Consider the following 10,342-nt stretch of genomic DNA (forward strand, 5'->3'; position numbering starts at 1 on the left):
TATATATATATATATATATAACGTATATGTACAACATATACTCTTTCTTTTTTAATGTCGTTATTTAACAGTGACATTTCAGTTTGGTAGTCCGATTATTGCGAATTTTAACTAGAAATTTTTTTTAACTAGAAATGAAGCATCACTATGGAATGAACCATGGACAATCCAATCAAAATTTTATTTTGTGATATTAATTTTTTAGTATAAAAAAATTGAAAAATTGGGTTTGCTACTAATAATAACTGCTATTTTATTAATTTTTATTTAATCTGTTTTGTAAAGATTTATCTCATAAATTGTCTCTTGAAGATTTCTAACTAAAATTTGCCATCAAATGATATTTACTCAAAAAAAGAAATAGAGTGTATTCACATATATCGTATATTTATATATTTAATATAAAGATTGGCTAAAAAATATATTTGTTTACTTTTCACATGTAAATTTTGCTCGTATAAATATCGCTTCACTTTTGTATATTTATTCAATTCGTCATAAAAAATTTCAAGCAATCTGACGCTCTAGAATTGTTTCAATAAATATATTGTATACAATTACTTTCTATTACATTCTACAGAAATATTATCTTAGAATTAATTTTATTTTATTTCTGCTCATACATATAAATATCTCTGTTTAAAATTATGAAATATGTATCGTTATCAAGTTTTTTCGTACACTATATTTTTAGAGAGAATGTCAGCACTGCAGTGATTTCACGATATAAATTAAAACATTGGACTGAACAGTAGTATCTCTTGTTAAACTTTCAGGGACGTTGCAAAGGATAGATGAGAAGGTAAAAAGCTCTTGAGTATTGAAAGCATCATCGAAGTACTAGCGTTCTTAGAATGCGGTGAGGGGACGAATCGAAAGCTGGTCCGGGAATGCAGATTCAGCGAAGAGCAGGCGATAAATGGTGTCATCGCGAAGATGCATTCGAGCGCACTGGATAATATGGAATACAATGCATTTACTAAGTTTCAAGTTATTGGTGCATAGCAAATGAAAGTTCTACTAATCTGATTCAAAATCTGTCAGAAATAAGGGAATCTCGCTTAGTTGTATCTGAGTCATTGCTCCGGAATAATTTCAACAATAATTTTTTATATGAATCTAATACATTTAACAGTTAATTTTCGATTGTCTTTTTGCCAATATATGCAATTAGTAACGTTCGACTTTTTGGTGTTAATTGAAATTTTTTTGTTCAACGCTAACATGCTCATTAATCTAAATGCGTGAAATATAAAATCATAAAGGCGATATTAATTTTGTTAAAATGATATTAATTAAAATGCTATTCGTAATACATGCAGCATGCATATTAGCTTTATAAAAAAAAGATAAAATTTCTTTACAGAAATTTAATACGTTTAATATCAAATTTATTCTATTATATATATTTTTTTTAATAATACAATAACATCATTGTATTACTGTCCAGTTCTACTATACTCTAGAAATTCTCTCATCTGAAATACTCGTTCATATTTAATGGAGTGTTCGTCGAATACATTTATTGATTTCCCATTGTAAATGCCACTTCAATCGATTGATCGCCACTATCAGATTGCAAGCCCTCCTGTCTTTGGAATTAGTTTTCCATCGATTTTTCATTCGGGATTTGTCTCTCTACTTTCCATCCTTTCTTTGTTTCCCTCTCTCTTTTAGTTCGTTTACTCCAATAATTCTGCAATCAATAAATCTACATGTCATTATTATGAGAAATGTTCAGTTTTTTAATTCTTATATATTCTTTAAAAATTTTCAGTTTATTATTAAATTATTTAAATTATTGAAAAATTTAATTTATGCAATATTATATTGCACTCTTAGAAATGTAACCACAAGCTTCTTTTGCATATAAATAAAGCTCGTGGTTATGAATGAAATTAAAAGTATTGAATGATTTAACTGAAAGTTAAGTTACAGTAGTTACTTAACTGTAATGAACATTACATTAAATTTCATAAATTTTTATAAAAAATACATTAAATTTTATGGAGTGTATATGTACACATGTATACTTTTCAGTATAATACATTAAATTTAATATAATGTCATGAAATTAAGTTCAAATTGTGTAACTTAAAAATATATTAAATTTCACGAAATTTTTAACAATATAATTAATATGCCGTTAGCACAATACATTTTAATTAATGATATTTGTAGTTGATTTGCTCTTCTATTATATTTACATCCTTATTATTATGTTTTCGATAACAAAGTTGAAAAGTTTAATATATAATCTCGGAGGAAACACATCCTTTTTAATTTTCTGCTACTGTAGACACACAATCATGGCACCCTCAACGCCATTGATTTTGCATCGTGGGTGTGTCGTATATTGTCTCTGTATTGAAGAAACAGTCATATTTATATTTTGTTTGCAGCACGCAATGGACAAAAAATTAATCAAGACCATGAATCAATCTATCCAAATCTAACATTCATTGATGAAGAATCCAACATTGAAATTATTTTTATCTCCAACAAGTTTTTAAACTTTAATATCGTCCACATGTGATTTAGAGAAGTTTGAGAGAATAGAATGCTTTAGCATATTGAAATAATTCTCGAAGGTTCCCTCCTTAGATTTTGCATGCGAAAACGGAAGATATGTATATTTTCCTTCCGACGTGGCGTTATTTAGATTAAAGTCGCGTGTGTATGGTCAATATCGTTGACGTAGGTCATGGGTGAACAATTACTCGCGACTTTCACGGCACTTGTGACCATGTTCTGTATACATCGCGTAGGTCACAGATCCGTGACCGATTTCCGTACGAACAAATCCACAACAGTGCCGCCTTTCTTTTTGCTGCGTGGTGCACGTCGCATGTTTTATTGGCTTCTCTACTTTCCGCCACTTCTCTGCTAGCCCTCGTATTTCTCGTAACATAACCAGCTCTGCACGACTCGATTGGATAATTCCATCCAACTATTTTTCTCTCCTTATTGGCTCGGAAACACGAACCGTCACGTTTTATTGACTGCATTATTGCTATCTGATGGTTCCACGCCTGATGTTAAGCGTTATGGTCAAGTGCAATTTCTAGAAGGGTGGGAATTATTAAAATTAATCGATTATGTTATGATGTTCTTTTTCGAATTCAACGTCAATTAAATAATATATGTATATTTAGTACGAATTAAATATACGTATATGTAATTAGTACGTAGAATGCAAAATTTTTGTGCAATAATTTCTAATAAGCGACCATCGCCGTTGGAAATTCAACAACTCGGTGCGAGAAGATAAATCGCGTCCATGATTGCATTAACTATGTACAAATTACATGCCCTATACAGCACAAAAGCTTGCAACGATATTACTGCTACGTTTGCAACGTTATTAAGATATTACTTGAATGTCGCAATGTTACTGTGATATTGTTGGAACGATCCGTGTATAAGCAACATTATAATAGGTAGAGTTCAGCACAAAAGGCAGCTTTGCACATACAATTGTTGTAAGATTTTTTTAATGTGATCAGTTTATTATATATATTTATATCTAGTGAGAAACTCTTAAAGGTGAAATTAATCATATGTATTAAAGAATTTTACGACAATTGCAAAACTCCTTTTTTTCTTGCACGCAGCTATTTTCACACTCAACGAAGTAAGGACCTTAGCAGAATATAGCTGACTTATAATCTTAGTTTTAAAGGTGTATATATATATATATGAAGTGTAACACCTTATATACACATTTATGTACATATACACTTTTAAAACTTGAATCATAAGACAGTTATTGTGCGTTACTAAAGACAAAAGACTTAGGTCATAAGACATTGTCTTCTTAAGATTGTAAGTCAGCCATTCTGCTAAAGCTCTATTACGTAATCATATATTATATTACACTTATATGTTAAATGCAAAATTATAAAATTGATGTTATTTTTAGTTTGTATCGAATGAGACGATAAGTTTATGTGCCTTCTAGGAATATCTTCATTTGCACGTCATTCGTGCATCCCCGAGAGATTGTATCCTGTTGCAGCGTTTATTCAGACCCATGCACAGACATCACACGTTCCCCGTCACTTCATTGATTTCGAACGAAACGTGGGTGTGTCGTTCTGAGCACGTGGTTCGCTCTTCCGCTCCTGTGCGAGAGCGTGTGCGATATATGTCTGCCATTTCCGGGACGACCGTCGCATTCGGTTGCTTGATGTTTGGTGATTGATTTTCTCGGTAACGGCTTTACCATCAATTATTGTGTAATCATTTAGATAATCGCTTAATCAAGCCAATTATCGATAGCTCCTTTGAACTCTCCAGTCGCGTATTTGCTCTTTAGTTGAGGTCAACGTAAATTATCAGTCTCTATGTGCAAAGTCAACTAATAGTTTATCAATCAGCGTTCTCGCAATATATATCAATTTAGCACTTAAAATTTTGTGCTCACAGATACTAATTTTCTATGAAAAAAATAGATGGCTGTTTTTCGTCGAAATATTATGCATCTTAAAGTTATATGACATCTTACAAAATTCATTAATATTCGATAAACATTAAATCGCAATTGTTATAGTGACGTTAACTTATTTTTTTGATTTCTATTATTCAGTGTATTTATCGGCTGCAACAAAAAAAGGATGAATAATGAAGGAGCAAACCGATATCCGATAATAATAACAGAATAAAAAGTATAAATCGTCCTGAAGAGAGGAAGTTGAAGAAAGAAGATAAAGAAGTCCGCCAGCGTTCCTGCGTTCATCTCCGGTGCATCTTCGTATTTCATTGTTGTTGGAAGTTCGTTGTCATCGCAGTGAAAATTTTCATTCGTATTCCGGCGTATACATGGTGTTTTTTTTCTATTTATTTCCACCTCGACTGCATTTATTTGCTTCTATTCCTTGTGACTCATGTAATTTCTTCATATTCCACGTAACTATGTGATTTACACATTTATTTTTATTATTATTTCTCACGAATTATTATTTTTCTTCCTCCTCAAAAGAAACTTCTTTGCCAGATTCATCCTGGACCATCTTCCCATTCGTTCCATTCATCGTTCCTCATTTTTAAGCGCTGTCTAGCTTACTTATGGCAGTATCTACTTCACGTTCATTTTTTCGATGACCAGCGATGTGACACCAAGCCTCTTAATTAATCCCGTAATCAGTTACCACTTGCAACGTATTCCCTCTTTCTAATTACCGCCCCTTTTATCACCCTCGTATCCCTTACGTTCTCCACCACCCCTTGGCCATCCCGAGCGGCCGCGAGCGTCGGCGTTTTCGGCGCGGAAGTCGACGAAGGAGGCGCTCGCGTCGATAGAGCCACGAGAGAACGGTGCCGCTCACTCCGTCGCTCTTTCGTTCTCCGTCTTTCTCCGTACTCTCTGCCATCTCTATTCCTGCTACCCTTCTGTCTTCTTCTCACTTGCTCTCTTTCTTTCTGTCTCTCTCTCTCTCTCTCTCTCTCTCTCTCTCTCTCTCTTCTATTGTTCTCTCTCTTTTTCTCTCTTTCTCTTCCCTCTCTTTTTCACTCTCATTTCATTCCACCCATCCACGGGTTTACGTCTGCGGTCCTGCAGCCACGTTGGAGCGGCCTGTTTGCTGTACGAATTCCATTGTCGCGTCTGGTTGCGTTCTCGCTCCAGCCGGTCTCGGACCGTCGACGTTGATGATTCCGCTGATCATCCAGAGGATCTTCTCCTTCTACGCGCATCCTCCGATATTCCGCGCGCGGATCCGTCCGCCTTACCGAGAGCCAGAAGCAGAACGTTGTCGCGGCCACCCCGAGTGAAAACGCGAAGCGCGCGTCGCCCTCGTTCACCTCGCCGCGACGATCGATCATCGATGGATCGTTATCCCATGTGCGACGTGAGAAGGACCAGCGAATGCATCGTGCGTGTTCGTACGGCCATGTGCACCCGATTGATCCGCGTGCTGTGAGCGCAAACGACCTGACGCCGGACTCCGAAGACACTTCTCGTGTCACGCTCGCTCGTCGTGACTCGTGAGACACGCCGGAGACGAGTGCGATGAAGTCGCGCAATGACGTTCGCGCAATTCCGTCGGCGAGTCCAGCTCGGGCGACGATCGTTGAGTCTACGAAAATGACAAGCAGTGACAGTTCTAGTGGACCTCGGTGAAAAATTGGTGTTGTTAAAAATTGAGGTAACTGCAACCACAAGACGTTGAATGTCATCATCAGTTGATTCCTCTCGTCGTTGAATTGCGCTTGGATGATACGTCGGGGATTGAATATTGATTTGTGTCTATGTGGCTTTAAGTAATCTCGAAATATGCGCGTCCACTTTGACGATAGAAAGTGCTAAGATCGTTGTATCGAAGAAGAAAGGAAATTCTTTGATGGAGAAATTATCACCATAAATAGAGAACATGTGATTTTTCAGAATGAAGTTTTTATTATGAAATAGCAACACACAACGAATAGGGATAGTGGATAAAAATTGATTGTAACTCGTTTGATGATTCATAACAAAAAATTATGCTGCTGCGAAGTAATAACGATATGTGTTTTTGGAATAAATTATACGGTGTGTATAGTATAAATCATGCATTAACGACCTTGAATGCCAAACGACGAACATGCATCCAGAAGTGCTGCATATAAATGTGGACTTATAAATTCACTGATTTCGACACGAAATCAAAGGCTACACGTCCGTTACGAGATCTTCCAATTTCCTTTAAGATAACAAGGCTAATGTTAATACACGATAAAATTAGCTGACTGACATATATTGAACGAGATTGGCGTAATACAAATTCTGAATTGCGATAAGAGTCGATACAATCGGACATGTCTACTTTAATGTTTACAGCAGACAAAAGGAAGTAATGAATAGTCACCAATTCAAATTGCACTTTGTTCGTCGACGCAATAAGATCTTGAAAGCAAGGAAAAACAATTAATTTGTTTGCACTCAAAAAAATAAATCTCACGATCTTTAACATCTTCCAAAAACCGCGGAATAAAATGTTGAAATATTTCGGGAATATTTTCTTTCGTTACATTTGCAAAATTCAGAAAATTTTGTCAGCTTAACACCGACAGACGGCGTAACTGTTTCGAGATGGAATATTTTCCTTATCCAGAAGAGAAAGGTAACATCTTTATGGCACATTTAAAGCTCAGTGAAGAATACACAATAAAATTGCCTAGGTCAGACAGGATGTCGAGTGCCCGAGATTCCTTCCTATAAAGAAGATTTTAATACCGCAACGTTTAATAAAAAAATCGCGAGAGCGCCCTGCAAAATTCTTTTTTCGTTTAATCTCTCTAAATTGCAGCTTGTTATCCGTCGCGCAATTTCGAACATTTTATTTCAATTTTCGTGTCTATTAGATAATAACGATTATATAATCGATATATAATCATCCGTTATAAAAAATGATAATGAGATTCCAATATCGAGAGCTCATTCAACATCATCAACGCCCGCAGAAACGTAATCGAGATGATCACGAGTAAGCGAATATCTCGTATCGCGGAAGGGATTCCTCGAAGGAATGAAAGAATCCGTGAAATTGAAAGCTATCGTAACGCTGCATTTTCGTTGAAGAGCTTTGCCGGATATTCGAGAGATATTAACATCGTTCTCTCGCTGGATACGGCAGCTTTTACCATACGTGTCCTTTGAAAAGAGATCAATGCGCATTTTCTCGACTGCTTCTGGATCGGAGCGAGAAATGCGACCTGCGAGATGGAAAATTGCATGCGGAAATTTCCGGACTTGCAGATTAGTTCATGCGAGAAAATCGAAGATGTCCATCCACAAACGAGAAACAATGCGTGAAAGATGTGATTCGCGAGGCAACGAAAATATGCAGTGGTCTGCGATTTTTTTTCTCTGGCACAAAAATCAATGATCGGGGAATTTGTTCTTTAATTGAGCTATTAATATGACACGAAATAAGTAGACTTATGTGAGCCACAAAACTGCGACCTTTCCAACGAGTCAAAATAGACGAAATGTTACTCGTAGGAAAATCGTAAGCCACGAATCGAAGGTGACGACGATGGGCCAGGATTGGTGTGCGCGTAGACGTAAACGTTTGAGCAATTGTTGCTGCCCATGCGGACCACGTGTTCATCCTTCAAATAGGTCAGTGAGCTACCAGACGTCAGATATTAATGTAGCGAGCGTGCCCATAGGTATTCGTGATTACAGTAGTTTGCGGATATTTTTAGCGCTAAACGCTAAACTTTGATATGCTTTAAACGCGCTGCACGGCGGAAGAGCAATACGAGTCGCGTTCTTCAGGAAACAAAAGAGGGGTTTTATGGTACTTAGAATTTAATTCTAAAAGCATACAAATTGTTGCGTGACAGTTGCTGGCGTTGGATTGGCTGTCGCGTTAACAAAGCTAGAAGTTTCTTGCTCGATAAAATCTACGGTGAGATGCATGAAGATGATAACTTTGAAAAACTCCCTTCAAGAAACGCAATCTTGATAGCAAATATTTTAGTGTTACACTTTATCATAGTTCTGGTGATGTTCCGTTTTTTTTTTTTTTTTTTAATATAACGTAATTATATTTATTATATTCGTGCGTGACATTCTGTCTATTAGATAGAGATCTCTTCAAATATGAATTCCTATCTGAATCAGTGATTCAATAAATCATTATTAGAAAGCAATTAAGATAAGAGGTCGATTTATCATAGAAATGGAAAAAGAATTTTAAAATATCGAGGTTATCCCGATAAATCTAATGACGTAAGTGTTCGATTGCTAAGAAGAGAAAGAGAACGATGAAAATTCAATTTTCAATTAAATATCTTAGAGATCTTAGAGGATGACGAGTTTAAATGGTGTAGTATATTTTACGCAAATTTACAAAAATATTTTTTTTTTATTCAGTTTTAAAAATATTTATCGTAACATAAATAGAGAAACTTTTAGATAATATTTATCTATCAGATTGTAATTTTTTTTACTTTCCAACTGAATTATCGATCTAAACCTAATCATTACTTGCGAAATATTAATTTGCAATTTTTGTCTCGTTGCATTGGCGATTCGTTGACAGCACTGCGTACACGTTGCAGTAGAAAAAGCGTGTCAAAGGTCAGTATTATTTGGCTTGCATGAGTATAACTAGGATGCGTAATGTATAAAAGAAATATAAAGCATAAAACGTGTGTAATGCTTTCTCGCGTAATATTTTTTATCATACATGAATTGCGAATTAATGCATTGTAATAATTTTTTCTCTTTGTTTCATATCAAGAAAAAACAATTGAAAATTAATTCAATCACTATGGACTACTCCGTGTATATATATATATATATAGATATATATATATGCATAGTCATTCGAATATATTCGTACAAAATTCGCAAAAATCATGGACGCGAATTTAGTCAAGAGTTATTCCATTAAAGTTAATTGCATTCTCACAAAAAAGTGGAAACTATTTGTTCAACCATTATACATGTTTCTTCCTTTATTTTACGACTCTCCACAGGAATTCTTTTGAAATTTCTGGAGCGAGCGTCTTCGGCGCTGTCTTATATCATCAAAGAACCATGCGATAAGTAAAAAAAAATATATATCGATTTATTGATCTCTGTCGAAGCGATGTTGGATGTCGAGAGAACTGGAACGACGTATTTTTATAATGCGTCACGCGTCTTTGCTTGGCGCCTTCATTATTTATTCGGCGATCGCGTGTTATTGGACGCGGTGGAAGACAGCTGAACACTTCGCGTTTCCGTCTTCTCAATCGAAAATTCCATTTGAATCGAATATTGCTACGTCGTTTACTCACTACTCGGCACTTTCGCGTCCGCTGCATAGCAATGCAGCGTATGCAATTTCCATTTTCGCGTCGCCGAAGCACGCCGTAGGAGCGGTAGATGGCATTGAAAAGAAAGTCAGTTCGGCTCTAAAGGTCTCGGCGGCACGACCCGGACTCCGGATGAAATGTTAACGGCAACATTAAACGCCGTTGCATGTAACGCGTGACGTTGAACACGGCAAGCGCGCGCGAGAGAATTTTGCCAACACGCGAATCCGTATCGGCGCACGTCAGACCCGAACACGTTACATTTTCCTCCACAGAGAGAAAGAGAGAGACGGGAGAGGGGGGGAGGAATTGAGAGGAGGAGGGAAGAAAGAGCAAACGAGAAATTAGGTCGTCTTGATTGCGCGATAATTGAGAGCTCGATTAAACGGCGAGGTAAACGGACAATCGGTCAGCTAGACGATGCGCCATTGAATTTTCCGTGGTTGCGAGAAAAAAGTTCATTTATTGCCTAGTAAGTTAGCAACAATCTTGCATTTCAATATAAAATATTCAATATACACTACGTGTATATATATGTATATATATATATATA

General features: G+C 36.1%; 1 protein-coding gene across 6 annotated transcripts in view; it reads left to right on the forward strand.

Annotated features, from left to right (window-relative positions):
* The window catches only part of LOC108693420 (cAMP-specific 3',5'-cyclic phosphodiesterase), a 173,121-nt gene that overhangs the window by 44,087 nt on the left and 118,692 nt on the right, over window positions 1-10,342 (forward strand). The window contains exon 1 of one of the 6 annotated variants that reach the window (XM_018202353.1): window positions 8,084-8,101. The exons of the other annotated variants lie outside the window; for them this stretch is intronic. The gene's annotated coding sequence lies outside the window, so the exon portion shown is untranslated. Of the gene's footprint in view, window positions 1-8,083; window positions 8,102-10,342 lie in introns of those variants that run through there. 6 annotated transcript variants of the gene reach the window in all.

This window comes from Atta colombica, unplaced genomic scaffold (genome assembly GCF_001594045.1).
Source record: "Atta colombica isolate Treedump-2 unplaced genomic scaffold, Acol1.0 scaffold9, whole genome shotgun sequence".
In the NCBI taxonomy this organism is placed as follows: Eukaryota; Metazoa; Arthropoda; class Insecta; order Hymenoptera; family Formicidae; genus Atta; species Atta colombica.